Below are 19,357 nucleotides of genomic sequence, written 5' to 3' on the forward strand. Positions count from 1 at the left end.
CCGCAAACACCAAGAGCTTTGCTGCGGCGAATGAAGAGACGGGACGCAGCTCGATGCAAGCAAATGTCAATTTATTGTACAGAAGCACGAGTTTCTAGACACGTTCAGAAGCTGCGCGTTTTAAACAGATTGGCTCTTGAAGCTCAGCATTGCATACTGGGCAATCCCCGACTGGTGGTTAACTGCCAGCAGCTAACAGCAAGGTGGTACCTTTCCTTGGCGCCAGGCGCCACCCGTCTCCCACTCCCCCGTGCTCTGTAAACAGGTCTCATCATGTTAATTGCTGTCTAGACAAGCTCCAGCACATCCCCCTCAGCTAACCGACTGCCGCGCATGGTCCTAGTTTCCAGCCCGCTCCTGCATCTCCCCCTTCCTGCTGCACAAAAAGAACCTTCGAAACCGAACGAGTAAAAACAAGGTATAAGTAATAGAACAAATCAAAAAGCAACTAAGACACATTATCAATGTCAAACTAACCCACTGTCTGTGTTCCACACAATTTTACAATTTCCCCTTTTTGTTTTTGAACAGCTGGTACCAGGTTTGCCATGTTCTGCAGGGCCCTTGCAAACATCACAGCAACCAAGGGAACAGCAAACAAACAATCCTGCCGATTGAGGGAATGGATGCCAAAAAGGCTGACATTTTCTCAGATTTTGATACCATGTTGCTGCAACGGGGCGCCTAAAATCCACGCAGCGCATACCATCAAAATCCTCACAGCCATGTCCCTGAACCAACAACAAAAAGCAGTGGCAATTTTGACTCACATTCTGAACTGCCTACCAAACAAGGTGATTTAACTCTTTAATGCTTTCCCTGCTGTTACTCCGGGAAACAGAAGAACCGCTGCAATAGTTCCCATCGTAGCCTCCTACTACATTAGCATCTACAGAAAGACAAAAAGTGTAAACAATATCATCTTCTTTTGGATTAACATTATACATAGGTGGAAGGGCACACCAAACAAGAACTGGTTCAGTCAAAAAGTTGGAAACATAGCATGCCTCCTCTGAACATACCTCTGGGGTCATTCCCTTCATTCCCTCTCTTTTTTATGCAAAGAGACACACTTTAGCATAACAGAGAAGCCCCTATTTACATCTCTGAGCCCGGACACAAACCGCAGCTGTATGCTCCACCAGGCTCAGGGCAGAAATCATTCATGCAGTTACATAGCTATATATCACTACAAGCGTGCAGACACCTATTAAACACTAGATAACCATGTTTAGCTTTCCTAGTCTCCTTCACAATACCTAGCTCTTCTCTCATCTCGTTAGGTCAAAATATTCTCCAGTTTCCTCTCCTGTCTCTCTCTTCAGACATTCTCTGTCCTCTTTTTTGCTTGTTAATTGCCAAATAAAATACGACCTGCTTTATGTTACAATCAACTAAACACTGAATACAGGAAAAAAAGGCATGGGAGACATCAGGCAAACATCAATAAGGTGGTTAAAGGTAATTATAATAAATCCTGTAATACTTTTGAGTCATGGCCCAAAGTTTCCCAGCCGTGAGAAGAGACCAAAGGCATCCCGCCCCTGGCTCTGTTGCAGATCTTTAAGGCTTTGAAGTTTTGTATACTTTTGTAAATTAATTCACAGTGGTCACTCAGATTCACGTAACACATCCTATCAAAGCCTTCACACTTGTGTCCCTGTGCTAATAATAAAAATCAGTAGCAACTCGGTTCTGTAGCAACATATGATGGACAGAATCAACATCTGTTAATAAGCCAGAAAAAACCACACCAGTATTTGTGACGTGCGGAATTAGACTCTATAACTCGAAAGTTATAAAGTAGGTATGTTTATTGCACGCAGATGCATGGGGGATCGCTCCTCCACAAGCCTGCATACCCGAAGTGACGAACCATCCTACATTTATACAATGAAACAAATGAATATTCAATTAAGGCCTATACATATTCGTTACCTAAACCCTGCTTCCTATATCAGTCCGTTTCCTGGAATGTGGTGGTCTTGCAGGGTTGTAGGTGATTCATGTCCTTGTGACCATCCGATCTTCTCCAGCAAGGAGACTTAGCACTCCCTCCCTCTAGATAGCATTGGAATATCTCTCATCCTTTTCTCGTTCTTTTTTTAAGAGCCCCTTTGTTAGAGGAAGAGGGGCAGGCGTCTCCTCAAAACTGTAGTTGTCTCCTCAGAGCTGTGTGCCTATGTGACCAGACACCGCACCCATGACCAGTCACCATACCCACATTCCTTGAGCAGACATATACAATCACAATCGATGTCCATTGTCCCCATTTCACACTATTTCTCCATATCAATCCCCCCTTTTCTATTAAATTAAGTAAATTCTTTTACTTAAGCAGTCTTCCCGAATGATATAAAGCATCATACATAAGTGTTACCCTTTTAAACATTCTCCAAACCCACAAATATAACATAATGGCTAGTATTAAGGAAATTCCTCAACTGATCAATAAGATCACAATGGGGTGTACCATAGCGTTAAGAATTGATTCATCTTTTCTACCTGGCCACTCGATTGTGGTCGGTATGGGGTATGTAATTGCCAATCTATTCCTAGATGGTGGCTGATCTGTTGCACTATTCTGGACACAAAATGTGGTCCTCTATTCGAGGACATTAATGCTGGGACTCCAAACCTAGGTATTATCTCTTGGAGCAGTATTTTGGTCACTTCCCAGGCTTTAGCAGTTCTGCATGGGAAGGCTTCTGGCCAACCTGAAAAGGTATCTGTTAGTACCAATAAATATCGATACCCCCCTTTTCAAGGAAGTTCTGAGAAATTGGATCTGCCAATGTTGCACTGGAACATTTCCTCTACTAATGTTCCCTAGTTTCATTTTATTTGCTTTATTGGGATTATTGCGTAAACACATTTCACATTGCTGAGTCACCTGTTTTATTACAGTATACAAGTTTTGCCCTATCAATTTCTGATTTAGACTTTTATATAAAGCATCAGCTCCCCAATGCGTCTTATTAATAATAGGGCTGTGGTCCATATTAAATTAGACGGTACCACTATATGACCATCCCTTAAATAAGTCCACTTACTTAATTTTATTTTATCATTCATGTCCTGAATTCTCTTTAAGTTTTCTTTAGAATAGTTTGGCTCCTGATCTGTACTTACAGTTTGGATTTTATCGTCTGGTATTAAGGATAATTCCTCCTTTCCTACCTCCTCTGTTACTTGTCTGGCCTCATGGTCGGCCAGGCGGGTTCCGATTTCCAAATCAGTGCATCAATGGGCCATCTTATGTTCTTCCTTCCTGGATGATCCTCTTATAACAGAGGGGGCCATTCCTCACATCAAGGTCTGGCATGGCATATGTTCCCCACCGCTCAACGCCTACTGGGTTGCAGCCAACAGCGCAGCTCAAGATTCTTCTCGGTGGCAAACACAGAGGCCAAGCCAGTCTTGCCCTTGACTATGGTAGGAGGCACCTGACCAACCTTATTCCTTGTATTTTGTTGTCATGACGTGCGGAATTAGACTCTATAACTCGAAAGTTATAAAGTAGGTATGTTTATTGCGCGCAGATGCACGGGGGATCGCTCCTCCACAAGCCTGCATACCCAAAGTGACGAACCATCCCACATTTATACAATGAAACAAATGAATATTCAATTAGCGCCTATACATATTCGTTACCTAAACCCCGCTTCGTATGTTAATTAGCTTATCAGTCCGTTTCCTGGAATGTGGTGGTCTTGCAGGGTTGTAGGTGATTCATGTCCTTGTGACCATCCGTGACCATCCGAACTTCTCCAGCAAGGAGTGGTGATTCATGTTCTTGTGACCATCCGATCTTCTCCAGCAAGGAGACTTAGCACTCCCTCCCTCTAGATAGCATTGGAATATCTCTCATCCTTTTCTCATTCTTTTTTTAATAGCCCCTTTTTTAGAGGAAGAGGGGCAGGCATCTCCTCAAAACTGTAGTTGTCTCCTCAGAGCTGTGTGCCTATGTGACCAGACACCCCACCCATGACCAGTCACCATACCCACATTCCTTGAGCAGACATATACAATCACAATCGATGTCCATTGTCCCCATTTCACACTATTTCTCCATATCAATCCCCCCTTTTCTATCAAACTAAGTAAATTCTTTTACTTAAGCAGTCTTCCCGAATGATATAAAGCATCATACATAAGTGTTACCCTTTTAAACACTCTCCAAACCCACAAATATAACATAATGGCTAGTATTAAGGAAATTCCTCAACTGATCAATAAGATCACAATGGGGTGTACCATAGTGTTAAGAATTCCTGTTGCAGAAGGTGACCAGCCAAAGAGAGTATTCCACCAATTATGGTTTCCATCCTGTTCTACCTTTTTTTTTTTTTTTTTTTTTTTTTTTAAACTTTCTTGATCCTCTCTACATCATGATGGATCATAAGAAGAGTTTCGTGTCCCTTTTCTTTGGTTTCTTCCAGTATACGTTGTAAATCTGCATGTTTTAATAGTTCTTTTATACTGCTTATATTTAGTCCTATGGGGGTAGGAATTATCATCTGTGATAGGGTAAAGTTGGATTTTAAGAATTGATGAGACACTACTGGGGCTGAGTAACTAAAATCGCATCCTGTTATAGTAGTAAAATTACAAATACAATAATTTGAATATTGTGCAGTCTCCTTTACCTCCCCTTCTACGGTTATTGTGTTACACTTAGTTCTCAAACACGCACATCCCTTCCCTGCATATATAATTACTGTTTTCAAGTTTGCATTTGGTCTGGCCTTGAAATGACATATTTTCTGATCTGTATCTAAACAAGTATCCTGAGCCATTATAGTATTGCTTTCACAGAGGAAGCCCTGCTGTTCTCGCATAATACAAGATTCTAAATCTACTGTTTGCCACTTGTCGCCTATCTTGCTGGCCCATGTTCTATGCTCAAAAGGATATTTTCCTAGGCATATTATAAAGATGGGCTTAGTTAAGGTAAAATTGTGCCAACATTCCCGTGAATTAAAGCACATGGCTGTATTTAGAAGGGTAAATTCCTTATCTACCTTTCTGACATTAATCAGGGTGTCTCCTGAAATCTTGGTGTTATCTTTTTCATTATATGTTTGACACCCTACTTTTATCCTATCTCCTAATTTTCCCCATAATCGGTCGACTTTGTGTACATCCTCCCGATCCCATTGATTCCTTTGGTACACCTCATTTTCAGAAAAAAACACCATAGCTAGTTTCGTCTTTGAGTCCACCTTTCCCATTATTCCAGTGTGGTTTTTTTCTGGGCATGATTCCAAGGCCAGTTATCAGGCTCTTGGTTGTAGGCAAGAGAGAGGGTACAAAAAAACACAAATGGTTTAAACCCACTATTGATCATTTTAAGAATCTAAATGTTCCTCACATATACATATAAAATCTGTTTTGATTAAAAATATCTTTGTTTGAGTTGGGGCTTACTGATAACAAATTGGGCAAGACTGGCCACTGGCTCAGTCCCAGACTCTTTAGTTCTATCTTGTTTGTTGTGGTGCCCTTCCCATATGGTGGATCCACAACCGCTCAGGTTCACTTACTTGCCACCCACATTGTTCCCATTTGTCCGAGTAAATTTAAAGTTTCAGTTCTTTTTTATTTGGGGTTACTTTCCACAAAGTTGCAGGGGCTTTCTTGATCCGGGTATGGTGAATCCAAGAATTCTGTCCCTCAACCTTGATTGCAGTGTAGGTGGTGAGTAGGACTTGAAAAGGTCCGGTCCACTGTGGTTCCAGGGTTTTATCTGTAAAACACTTAACGTATACATAGTCTCCTGGTCGTATATCGTGAACAGGTCCATCCAGACCCTTACTGCGTGTTCCCATCACATGCTTCTCAATTCTTATTGTTTGTTTAGTGCCACCATATAGGAAGTCATTGTTTCTTCACCAATCTGTGAAGACGTCCCCTTTTGTACCCCATAGGGTCGTCCATACAAAATTTCAAATGGGCTAAGCCCCTCTTTTGCTCTTGGTCTAGTTCGAATTCGTGTAAGAGCTAATGGCAAAGACTGGGGCCAAGTTAGATTTGTTTCTTGACCTAACTTGACAATCTGTTGTTTGATTAGATGATTTATCTTTTCCACCTGGCCACTCGATTGTGGTCGGTATGGGGTATGTAATTGCCAATCTATTCCTAGATGGTGGCTGATCTGTTGCACTATTCTGGACACAAAATGTGGTCCTCTATTCGAGGACATTACCGCTGGGACTCCAAACCTAGGTATTATCTCTTGGAGCAGTATTTCGGTCACTTCCCGGGCTTTAGCAGTTCTGCATGGGAAGGCTTCTGGCCAACCTGAAAAGGTATCTGTTAGTACCAATAAATATCGATACCCCCCTTTTCAAGGAAGTTCCGAGAAATTGGATCTGCCAATGTTGCACTGGAACATTTCCTCTACTAATGTTCCCTAGTTTCATTTTATTTGCTTTATTGGGATTATTGCATAAACACATTTCACATTGCTGAGTCACCTGTTTTATTACAGTATACAAGTTCTGCCCTATCAATTTCTGATTTAGACTTTTATATAAAGCATCAGCTCCCCAATGCGTTTTATTAATAATAGGGCTGTGGTCCATATTAAATTAGATGGTACCACTATATGACCATCCCTTAAATAAGTCCACTTACTTAATTTTATTTTATCATTCATGTCCTGAATTCTCTTTAAGTTTTCTTTAGAATAGTTTGGCTCCTGATCTGTACTTACAGTTTGGATTTTATCGTCTGGTATTAAGGATAATTCCTCCTTTCCTACCTCCTCTGTTACTTGTCTGGCCTCATGGTCGGCCAGGCGGGTTCCGATTTCCAAATCAGTGCCTCAATGGGCCATCTTATGTTCTTCCTTCCTGGATGATCCTCTTATAACAGAGGGGGCCATTCCTCACATCAAGGTCTGGCATGGCATATGTTCCCCACCGCTCAACGCCTACTGGGTTGCAGCCAACAGCGCAGCTCAAGATTCTTCTCGGTGGCAAACACAGAGGCCAAGCCAGTCTTGCCCTTGACTATGGTAGGAGGCACCTGACCAACCTTATTCCTTGTATTTCGTTGTCAATGCAGAGTTTCATCTGCACATCCCATAACAAGTCACTGTCATGGCAAAACACACAGATTTACATTAGTAGATCTACTACAGAGTGTATTTTATTTCAGTTTTTCTGCCAATATCCCCACAGCCTTGCTGACCAAGGGATATTGTTTTTATCTGAACTGGGCAAGCCTCCCCCTTATCATTTTTACTGTAACAGGTAAAGCATTTTTCACCTTTTATTTTCAGATACACCTGGTTAAAAATTTATTTTACTTCAGGGAGGTCCTCTTTTCCTCTTTTCTGTTGAATTAAAGATAAGCTTAATATTTCAATTACTTGATCATTTTTAACTTTTAGTTTCATTTCTCCTTCTTTAAACGTCTAGATATTCTAATAAATCTCATCCCAACAAAGATTTCGGTGAATTTGGCATTCTTATTTGTTTTCTTAGTTTGTACTTTAAAGGTTTCAGGATGTTTTCCTGGTGGCCAGCAGCTCCCACAACTGTAACAATTTTTTTTATTATTATTACTATTATTTTTTTACTGAAGTTTAACAAATAAGTTGGTTTCGTATTCAGTAAAATTCCACCTCATACCCATTCCCTGCCCTAAAGGGGCCGTTACCGGTCCTGTTGTACTGCAAATGCTGCAGCAATTGGGACGACATTGTCAGGTCCTTCTGCTCAATTGTCAGCAACAGCAACCCCCTCCTCCTCACCAGCAGGAGGATTCGGGGCAGGAGATGCTCTTCCTGCTCTGCAGGTTACACAAGCCTGCCTCTGCAGCAGCACTTCTGTTTTAACTCTTTCTTACCCTGAATGCAAATCTGCTACTTGTTGCTTTAAGTCTGTGTTCTTACATATCAGCCTTCGCAGGCAAATAGCAAACACCCTGCCATGCATCCAGCGTGACTCAGCCGCACCTTCGAGGGGCTACGGGGCTTTGTACAAACTCACCCCAATACTTTAACACTTTCACAAGGTCTTTGATTCTACACACACACACACACACACACACACCTGCCTCAGGTTTTACATACATCAGTACAAGTTTTTATATCTTACAACGTGTTTCATTCTGGTTGCTCCACAGAAGGAACCGCAACCTGAGCTTTTAAACACAGAAATGTCAACAAGAACATCTGTCTAGTTTAGGTCTTAGGGTTTTTCCTATCCTTTTCTAGAGCCATAATCAAAGATCAGGTGATGTTAATCCCACACTCTTTCTAGTGCTAGTACCATAGGATCCCGAGGGGGTACTAATCCACAGTCCATTTGCCACTCGGGTTTGTCCTGGAGGACGAAGAACATGTCTGCATATGATACTTCGTCCCATTTTCCCTCTCTTCTCAGAAACAACATTAATCGCAGGAGAGTGTAATAATCTAACGTTCCTCCCTCCTGAGGCCATTTCGCATCACTCCAATTTATACAAAGGCCACCACTGATTACAATATTTAATCAATTTCCTTCTATTTTCGGTGTCACCATGTCCTACGATATCACTCCAATGTTTTAATATACAACCCAAGGGCGATTTTTCACAGGGCTTACTCCTTCCATTTCCCATTTTGCAATTTTAATTACTTTGTTCTTCTCCGGCCGCCTTAGCCACCCAAGGTCGGAAACGCGGATAGAGCTTCTTACTCGTTTTGCACTCAAACGCCTGTCTCAAGCACTCTTGCACTCACACTCAGCCAAAATAATTAAGCTATACACGGAAAATCAAAATGCGCATCTCAATCACACCATTCACACTCTCCGGGCAGCCCGCAGTCACACAAGCAGTATGTTATACGGTACCGTGCACTTATGTACCACTTTTAGGAACATACCGTGCACTTATGTACAACTTTTAGGAACACTAACAGTTCACAAAGTATGCATTTCAATGAACAATTGCCAAAAACCAAACAACAAACAACAAACCAAATTTTTCCTGGTCTTAAGCAGAGTGTTAAGTTTTCCGCTATTTGCCACGAATTACCAGATTATTTTTCAACATACATTTCATAACTCCAAGTTTTGAAAATGTAACAAGACGACACATAGAACAAACAAGACACAGAGCGCTATTTCAGTCGTTACATTCTAGGAATTCCCCAATTCTTAAGACAACCTAAAGGAAGTTTTTAGCTTCCCCCCCCCCTTTTTTTTTTTTTTTTTCCTACGCAAAAGTTTCCCTTTTACTTTTGCTATGAGGTCCCTCTTGTTCCCGTGAGATTCCGCCTTATTCTGTCCCGCCCCCCGCTATCCGTCACGAGGCCTCCGGGCTTTTAGGAATGGCAGTCACCTCGGGTTTGCTCGATCTGCCCTCAAGATCGCTAGCGGCCACCCCCTGGTCAGCAAACCCCCTCCCAAGGTACCTTTCCTCCTGGGGACTACGCTGCGCGCCGGACGTCTCCGTGCGTCTCACCAGCCGCCCCGTCACTAAACATACCGTTTTATCCGTGGATCCAGGGGTTTCTCTTCTGCTCCCGGGTGAACAGCTGAGAAGAGGAGGCTCCTCCGAGGAAATCTCCCGGGGCGCGCCTAGGAGCGTCCGCTCCGCAGCTGGTCCCTCGGCCGAGCAGAAATCCTCCTGCCTGGCTCGCCAAAACTGACGTGCGGAATTAGACTCTATAACTCGAAAGTTATAAAGTAGGTATGTTTATTGCGCACAGATGCACGGGGATCGCTCCTCCACAAGCCTGCATACCCGAAGTGACAAACCATCTCACATTTATACAATGAAACAAATGAATATTCAATTAGCGCCTATACATATTCATTACCTAAACCCCGCTTCGTATGTTAATTAGCTTATCAGTCCGTTTCCTGGAAAGTGGTGGTCTTGCAGGGTTGTAGGTGATTCATGTCCTTGTGACCATCCGTGACCATCCGAACTTCTCCAGCAAGGAGTGGTGATTCATGTCCTTGTGACCATCTGATCTTCTCCAGCAAGGAGACTTAGCACTCCCTCCCTCTAGATAGCATTGGAATATCTCTCATCCTTTTCTCATTCTTTTTTTAATAGCCCCTTTGTTAGAGGAAGAGGGGCAGGCGTCTCCTCAAAACTGTAGTTGTCTCCTCAGAGCTGTGTGCCTATGTGACCAGACACCCCACCCATGACCAGTCACCATACCCACATTCCTTGAGCAGACATATACAATCACAATCGATGTCCATTGTCCCCATTTCACACTATTTCTCCATATCATTTGTAGTATTACTTTGTTTAGCAAGCTAGCAGCCTAATTTACTAAGCAAGTTAAGAGCGTGTACTATTCTTACGGAAGAGATTAGAGAAGCAAAAATGTGTTATGCTGCATTCCAGAACTCAGCCTGAGAATTACAGTCTGCGGTGAGTTCTGCGTTACAATCATTTGACACATGTTGGGGTTGCGATTGTGAAAGTTGCCCGTTTACAATTCTCATTGGCATTATCACAGCTAGTTGTTTTAAAAGCAACCCTTGAGCTTCCTGATGTTCGACTTGTTGCAAAATATTCTGAAGCCAATCAATCAAGTCAGTATTAAAGTTAGTGACTCTCTAGGACCCTGCAAGACTGTGGCAAGACTCCCGCATCCTGACTGCCTTAATAGCCATCTCATTCATTTGCAAACAGTTGTCCCTGGGATACCTTGCCCGAGTCACAGAATCGGCACAGTTAATTGCTCCAGCCAACTGCTCATAGTTAACAGCAATTCCCCGATTAAGGTTTTCAGTCAAGGCCACTACACATAGCTCACAAAAATCAAATAACCACATCATATACTGTATCAGTTAGTACCATACAAAGCAATAACTTCCAATCCTGCAGTGTGAGTGTATAAGGCTCTGCCATCACTTCAAGAAGGGACACAGCAAATGGATTATGAATCCTCCCTTCCCGCACTGCTTTGCTTAACTCTTTAACAGCCTCGTATTGCACAGGCTGCCACTCTGCAGGTTGATTTGTCTGACAAAACACTGAACATGCCATAGCGACTCCCAAACCCCCTCACTTAAGTGCCTCCCACTTGCATTCCTGCCACCCATCCCTCAGGCCCCCTTTCACCCTCCCCAAAAATACAATCAATGCTTCGGGAGAGACGAGGGGGTGGGGGAAAGGTCTTGCTCCTTTTCCAGATCTATAGGACCTGGACCAAAAGGTTTATCAGTGTCAATGGAATCATTGTCCGAGTTGTCCTGTTCCCGTGCTTGCTCCTGTGTTGCGAGGGTCGCTGCAATCAGTGACAGAAGCTTTGGGGGCAGAGGAGCTGTGGACAGAATCGGCATCGTTGACAGTGTGTTGAGAAGAGTCGCGCTGTCGGGGGAACTTACAGCCTCCTCTAGTTCAGTGCTTACACTGTTGGCAGAATTTACAGCTTCCTCTGGTTTAGCACCGTTAGTAGAATTAGTCCACACTTGGCAAAGAGTAGTCAGAATTTGCCACCATGATGTTAAATGTATTCCCGACAGGGAGTCCCCTTCCGCGGCAGCATCATACAACTTTCTATTGACCACTGTCATTTCTTTCAAAGTCTCTAAAGTTTCTTGACTGCTCGCCTGTCTCAGTGAGTACAGGTTTCTAGAGCATCTTAAAACTTCTTCAAATATTTAAAATCTCTAAATTTTCTTGGCTGCTCACCAGTCTCGATGAGTACAGGTGTTATCCTCGGGGTTTAGGTTGTCTGCCTGGTCCAGCCAGCAAGACGATCGTTCAGCCAAGACGTCTCCTCCAGAACACAGCCCTCTTCAGCGAGCTGTCTTTTTTACCGACCAGTTCCGTCCTTATACTTCCAAGGCTTCGGAACACCACCATAGGGGTCACCGTTTGAGGAGACTGAGGCAGGGACTCACGGATCTGACTAGAAGACCCTTTATGAGTCCATATACGTCTCCTTCTGGGGACGAAGCCTGACTCCCCGTTATGGATTTCCCACAGCTCACCTCTCAACTCCGGAGGGATTTCAGGCCGGCTCCTGCTTCCTTTCAGCAGATCATGCAAAGTTCTGTGGGATTCCCTGCAAGTCGCTCAGATAGGCGATTCGAGAGCCCTTGACGTCAGATCCTTAAACGGATCACATCGGGGTCATCAATTTACAAAAAATGAAGAGACGGGACGCAGCTCGATGCAAGCAAATGTCAATTGATTGTAATGAAGCACGCTGCAGCAAAGGGGCTCCAAGAAGAGCTGGGCATCAAACAAACTGCTCCTCCGGCGCTCCCTGGTAAACACTGCTCTGCTGTGGTGGTACAAAGCCATCCTCTGGAGAGGTGCCAGCACACGCTCCTCCAGCGTGGTGACACCAGGACGCCTCCAGGACAGCAAACGCCAAGAGCTTTGCCAAGCACAAAGCAAGAAATGGCTCCTCCAGAGCAGCACCACAAAGGGATCCTCTGCGGCCGAGTGCTCAGGGGCTCCTCAAATGCTGCACCATCAACGGCTCACCAGCGTGGCACCACCAACGGCTCCTCCGATGCAGCAAAGGGGCTCCAAGAAGAGCTGGGCATCAAACAAACTGCTCCTCCGGCGCTCCCTGCTAAACACTGCTCTGCTGGGGCAGGACAAAGCCACACTCCGGGTTCAGCACGATGACACGCTACTCCAGCATGGTGACACCAAGGACGCATCCAGCAGGACAAAAGGCAAGACCTTTGCCAAGCACAAAGCAAGAAATGGCTCCTCCAGAGCGGCACCACAAAGGGATCCTCTGCGGCCGAGCGCTCAGGGGCTCCTCAAATGCTGCACCATCAACGGCTCACCACCGTGGCACCACCAACGGCTCCTCCGATGCAGCAAAGGGGCTCCAAGAAGAGCTGGGCATCAAACAAACTGCTCCTCCGGCGCTCCCTGCTAACCACTGCTCTGCTGGGGTGGCACAAAGAAACCTCCGAGCCGGCGCGAAGACACGATCCTCCGGCGTGGTGGACACCAAAGATGCCTACAGGATGGCAAACGCCAAGAGCTTTGCCAAGCACAAAGCAAGAAATGGCTCCTCCAGAGCGGCACCACAAAGGGATCCTCTGCGGCCGAGCGCTCAGGGGCTCCTCAAATGCTGCACCATCAACGGCTCACCACCGTGGCACCACCAACGGCTCCTCCGATGCAGCAAAGGGGCTCCAAGAAGAGCTGGGCATCAAACAAACTGCTCCTCCCGTGCTCCCTCCTAACCACTGCTCTGCTGGGGTGGTACAAAGCCACCTCTAAGCTGGCGCCAAGACACGATCCTCCGGCGTGGTGACACCAAGGACGCCTCCGGGACGGGGACACCAAGGGCTCCTCCGGCGCAAAGCAAGAAATGGCGCCTCCGGGGCGCTGCCACCACCCGCTCCTCCTCGGCACCGTAACAAAGGGCTGCTCCACTGCGGTACGACGAGGGGCTCCCCAGGCACTTCGCCACCAGCCGCTCCCCTGGGGCGCTGCGCTATAGGGCTGCTTTGGGGCAGCGCCACTGGGGGTCTCCAGGGGCAACAGCATCAGCACCTCCTCCGGGGTGGCGTGAGCGCAGTACAGCACAGCTCATACCAAGCTGGAAAGAACAGACTTGAAATACAATACGTCATACGACGCATTACAAACAGCCCAGCAGAAAACACAAGATGTACCGTCGGATACAAAATACAACCTGACGCACACCATACAGACGAGGCAGGAAATACAAGATGCAACTCAAGAAACACTAAACCCTGCAAAACCAAAACAATACATACAGCACCAAATATAACCCAGGCGAGAGCATGCAATACACAGTACATACACGACTATGCAGCACATACAATATGGAATATGGAACACAAAGCCAACTACCATATGCTCCACCAGGTACACCTCCCCCCACAACCCATCCCCGACAAAGCACACTGTACAGGCCACGTAAGACACACAGAAGGCGCCAGACAGTCGAATACACCAAACCCAACGCCGTACAGAACAGCAAACGCAATGACGCAGCCATGACCGGCTCCCCTGGGGACGTGTGCCGAAGGGCTCTGCCGGGGCGCCGCCGCCATTCAGGGCTCCTTCAGCGCGGGGCGATGAAAGGCTCCACAGAGACGGCCTGGGCTGCGTGTCGAACGTGTCCTCCAGGGCTGGCACGATGCAGGCAGGGCTCCCCCGGCTAAACAAGCCCAGCCCCTGCAGCCTCGCTCAAGACACACACCGCCAACGAAGTGGCAAGAGCCAGGACATGGCAAACCATAGCGCATGCCACAGGACACTTGCAGAAACAGCGTGCAAAAACAGACGCAAAAGACAAGGCAGGAAACGCAATCTGCGGGGAAAATACCTCAAAAGACAATACGTACCAGAAAACACAGGCAAAACCCAGTAAAACACACGCAAGAGAAGGTCCTATGCAATACAGATGACATACAATACCAAACAAACAAGAATACATACCATCAAAATCATCCTGCACAATAAGACAGCACAAAGAATACGCAGAATACTTAACAGACAATAAAAATACTCTACAGAAAACAAAACCCAAAGTAAAAAAATACAAAATAATGAAACAACATATGTCACCTATAAGGAAACACCATACAGTAGGATACCAAAAATACCATGACACAATATATACGATACAGTACACACCACGCTACAGAATACATCAGTACAACATTAAAAGACATGTAGTACAATATAAATGACATTACAATACTTGCAATAAAAGAAAACACACTACATACAAGACATTACAATACCACGTACCATTACGAACCACCAATACAACCCAATACATACAATACTTTGCATGCCCTAATTTAGAGAAAATAGAATACAAAAGTAAATGCATATAACGCACATCAAAATATAAGGCAATACATACAAGACAAGACACTACATATAGTACCATACAAATCATACACCTCGATATGCTCCAATACGTCGGATAAATGTCATACCATACAATAGGTACAGGACAGAACAGAAAACAAACTACGGTACAACACAACACTACAATGCAAAATACAACACCTACAGTACTTAATAAGAAAGGCAATAGAAAATGGTAAACGCACTACAAAACAGAAAAGATTCTGCAATACAAATATTACAATACATTCAATACCACAAAATACACGCAAGACACACTGAAATGCAAACAGCAACAAACCAGATGACACAAACCACTGTGCAACGTAAGGCCTGCAACACAATAAAGCACAACCCACACCTGCGAAACAGAAAACAGACACTCCCAGTGCCTCTGGCACGGCGCGGCGAAGGACTTCAAGACCACCTGGGTGCTGCGATGAAGAGCTCCTCTGGGGCTGCTCCGTCAAGGGATCCCCCAGCGCGGTGCGATGAGCGGGTCCCTCCTGGGTGGCGCAAGGACGGCTGCAGTACTACAGAAATTATTGGACAACACTACAGCACAGTACAAAAAGTGCAGTACAGGCTATCAACCATACAATTCCTGCCATTCAACACACAAAATGCAGTAACGAGCACCATGCAACTTACAATACAGTACAAATCACAGCGTAATACACAATGCATTACAAAACATGTTACAAAAGAAAACACAATATGGAAAACCGATACGATAAATACCATACCTTATGTTCCATGCAGTATGTGCAATACCATACGTACCATATAACAGACAAAATACAGAAAACGCAATACATAGTGGAATACACACAAAAATTGCAAAAAAATCAGTACAAAATAAAAGACATACAATACAATATTTGCTACAATACCTACAACACAAAATGCAGCCTCAGACACCAACAGGAGAAATGCAATCTGACACACGACACCTGATAAACGCCATACCATGCAAATACTATACAATACATGGACTGCAATACACGGAATACATACAATGCAATGAGCACAAGACAATCAGTATCGGGACATACCACGCAACGGACAGGACACAACATGCGCGATACAATACAACACGTACAACACTTACAACGTTAAAGACAAAATACAGAATACAATACATACAACTCCGTATGTCACATAGCTTACCACACAATACACACCCTACATAAAATACAACACGCATTACAAGGTATACTGCATTCCAAGAGAAAATACATTCCAACACAAAAAAGCACTAAAATAAAAAGGTACATTGCAATACATACAAAACACATTACCACATCTAAACCAAAACACCCTACGTAGAATACAAAACACATGACAAACCCTCGTACGTTACAAGCCGCGCAATACAGCTCCATACATAGAAGGCAGCGCAGGCCACAATATACAGAAAACACAATACAAAAAGAATACAAAATGTAAGACAACACATACAACGCAAACTACAATACCAAATACATGACAATACAAACAAGACAATATAGAGAATACAGTATGAATAATGTGACACCATACATACAATACATGGGACCGACGCCATACCATACCACGCACGCAGGAGCCTGTACAAAACAAACTGCGGTACCGTACAAAACGTTCAACTCCAAATACCACAACGTGTGTAAAATACAATGAACAGAATACAAAATACAATGCTAAAGACTAAATCATAGAGAGTACAAGCAATACATGCCATACCAGATAATAGGATACAAAAAAGTCAAGTACCACCATGCAATACTCACCACGCTGCTAACACCACCACAGAATATGACACAAACTAGAAACAAGACATACAATATCATGCAACACAATACAGAAAACATTCACAAAACGACGCAAGAAAAAAACACAACAGATGACAAAACATACAGAATATACAAGACGCAGCAATAAAAACCAGAACACGATACCCACCACACAACGTGTATCACGCCATACAACACAAACTACAGCACAAGAAAAAATGCATCATGAAAAAAAAAAAAAAAAAGGGGGGCAATACAACAAAAGTTATCATCAAAAATTCGTCAGAAAACATGGACTAGAATACAAAGCCATATAGACAACCAAATAAAATGCCACATATACAATTCCGTACTTCAAATACAACTCATACTACACCGTATTTCAAACACAATACATGCAACACATTAAAAGCATTCCAACAGAAAATACATACCACAGGCTACAAAATACTGAACAGACCATACACACGATGCATTACATACGGGACAAAATTCAAGAGATTATAAATACAATAAATAAAAAATACAAATAGAACACAAAATAATATACGTACACTACAATACAAAATACAACGCAATACATACAACAGGAGATAAAGTACAAGGCAAACAAGACAATACCTACAGTACAATACAAATGATACGCCAACACATACAATACAACACATGGCAGAAACATCATACCATACAACGTCGTACTCCATACAAAGCAGACGACAGTACAACACAAAACATACAATGCAAAATGCAATATGTACACTATGTACCACACAACATACGAAATACCAGGGAAAATATGAAATACAAAATGCAATACAAAACACTAGCTATTGCATGCTACAGACTGTGATAAATACCAAAGCGCACAATAGGATACAAACAATGGGCACTACCATACCATCCACGCTAAAACAGAAATAACAACACACAATACGACACAAACTGTTGCAGGCTACCATACATCGAACACATACCATTAAACAAAATACAGAGCAAGACAATGCAAAACCAAATACAATACAACAGAATACATATCATACAATTCATGCTATTCAACACATACAAAACAACAAAACTTGTAACACAATACATACCACGCAAGGTATAAGAAACCATAAAATACAGTAACACAGACTACACCACAACATACATGGCGATACAAACACCACAATACGCAGTATCCTTTAAAGATCACAAGACTATACCCTACCGTATAATACCTACCGTACAATACCTACCACACCAGCAGCGTCAGGAAGATCTCCCGTGGGCGCGGCGATGCACGGCTCCTCTGGGGCTGCGCCAGCCAGGGCTCCTCCAACGGAAGGTGACACAGGTGCCCTAGCAGGCAGCGCAAGGAGCGGCTCCTGCGGGGCGGCGCAAAGAAAGGCTCCTCCAGGGCTGCGCAACCAAGGGCTCCTCCAGCACAAAGGCGTCAACGCCTCCGCCTCAAGGGCGCTGCCACCAAGGCCTCCTCCACGCCGCTGCCCTGACGGGCTCCGCTGCTGCTCAGCAACGTGGCACTGCTCCACGGGACTCCTATGAAGGGCTCCTCCAGGCTGCCACAAGAAACTACTCCTTTGGCACGGGGCAAACAACGGCTCATTCCACACAGCACGACGCAAGGTGCCTCCGGGCACCACAACGAACAGCTCCTGTGGGACGGTGCAGCCAATGGCTCCCCCAGAGCGGCACCACAAAGGGCTCCTCCGCCACCAAGCCATCAGGGGCTCCTCAAATGCTGCACCATCAACGGCTCACCAGTGTGGCACCACCAACAGCTCCTCCGATGAAGCAAAGGGGCTCCAAGAAGAGCTGGGCATCAAACTGCTCCTCCGGCGCTCCCTGCTAACCACTGCTCTGCTGGGGCGGCACAAAGCCACCCTCTGGAGAGGTGCCAGGACACACTACTCCGGCGTGGTGACACCAAGGACACCTCTGTGACAGCGACACCAAGGGCTTTGCCAAGCACTAAGCAACCACTGGCTCCTCCAGAGCACTGCCATCATTGGCTCCTCCTCGGCAGCGTAACAAAGGGCTGCTCCACTGCGACATGACAACGGGCTCCTGAGGCGCTTCGCCAACAATCGCACCCCTGCAGCGCTGTGATACCGGGCTGCTCTATGACAGGACAGCACAATCACTATGGCGCTTGAAATACAATACAGAAAACAACGCATTTAAAATACCACAGAAACAACGCATCAGCACAGGAAGACTGGAGCTCCCTGAGCACAAAACTCCTGTAGAGTTTCTGCATAATATTCCACATGAAAAACTGCCTTAAGAACACGTTCTGAAGGTGCTGGCACCTATGAACCGTCTTAACTGCCCCTCACTTCAACAGCACACCCTTCACCAACTCCGTTAGCTTTCAAATGCCGAGGGGCGCATGCGTGCGTTCAGCCTTTCTTTTGAGGTGGAAACAGGCAGCACCAGAGGTCCCTGCTCCCTCACGCCAGGCTCAGCCTCTCAACCGGGGGCCTGACGCTAAACCACCCGGCGGGAGCGCCACGCTCGCGGCCTGTCACCGCGCCGGCTCCTCACGGCAGGGCCGCGCACAGGCCCCAGGCCCGCAGGCAGGCTGCCCGCCGCCGGCCTCCGCCATAAAAGCGCCTTTCTCCCCTCGCCACTCCCGCCGGACGAGGCCTTGGCTCACCCGGCCGTCCTCCCCGAAACTGCCGCCGCCTAACGGCAGCTCCGCGCGCGCCTCGCGCCGGCAGTTACCGCCCGAAGCTTCCCGAAGCCGCGCA

The 19,357-nt window shown here is 45.2% G+C and overlaps 1 long non-coding RNA gene across 1 annotated transcript; it reads right to left on the minus strand.

Moving 5' to 3' along the window:
- Positions 1–3,463: 3,463 nt before the first annotated feature.
- LOC308065039 lies at positions 3,464–6,918 on the minus strand. The gene is made up of 2 exons (XR_013928628.1): positions 3,981–6,918; positions 3,464–3,949 (listed from the first exon to the last, which is right to left on the minus strand). It is a non-coding gene; the product is annotated as an uncharacterized lncRNA (long non-coding RNA).
- Positions 6,919–19,357: the final 12,439 nt, after the last annotated feature.

This window comes from Falco punctatus, assembly GCF_963210335.1.
Source record: "Falco punctatus genome assembly, chromosome: 5".
NCBI lineage: Eukaryota > Metazoa > Chordata > Aves > Falconiformes > Falconidae > Falco > Falco punctatus.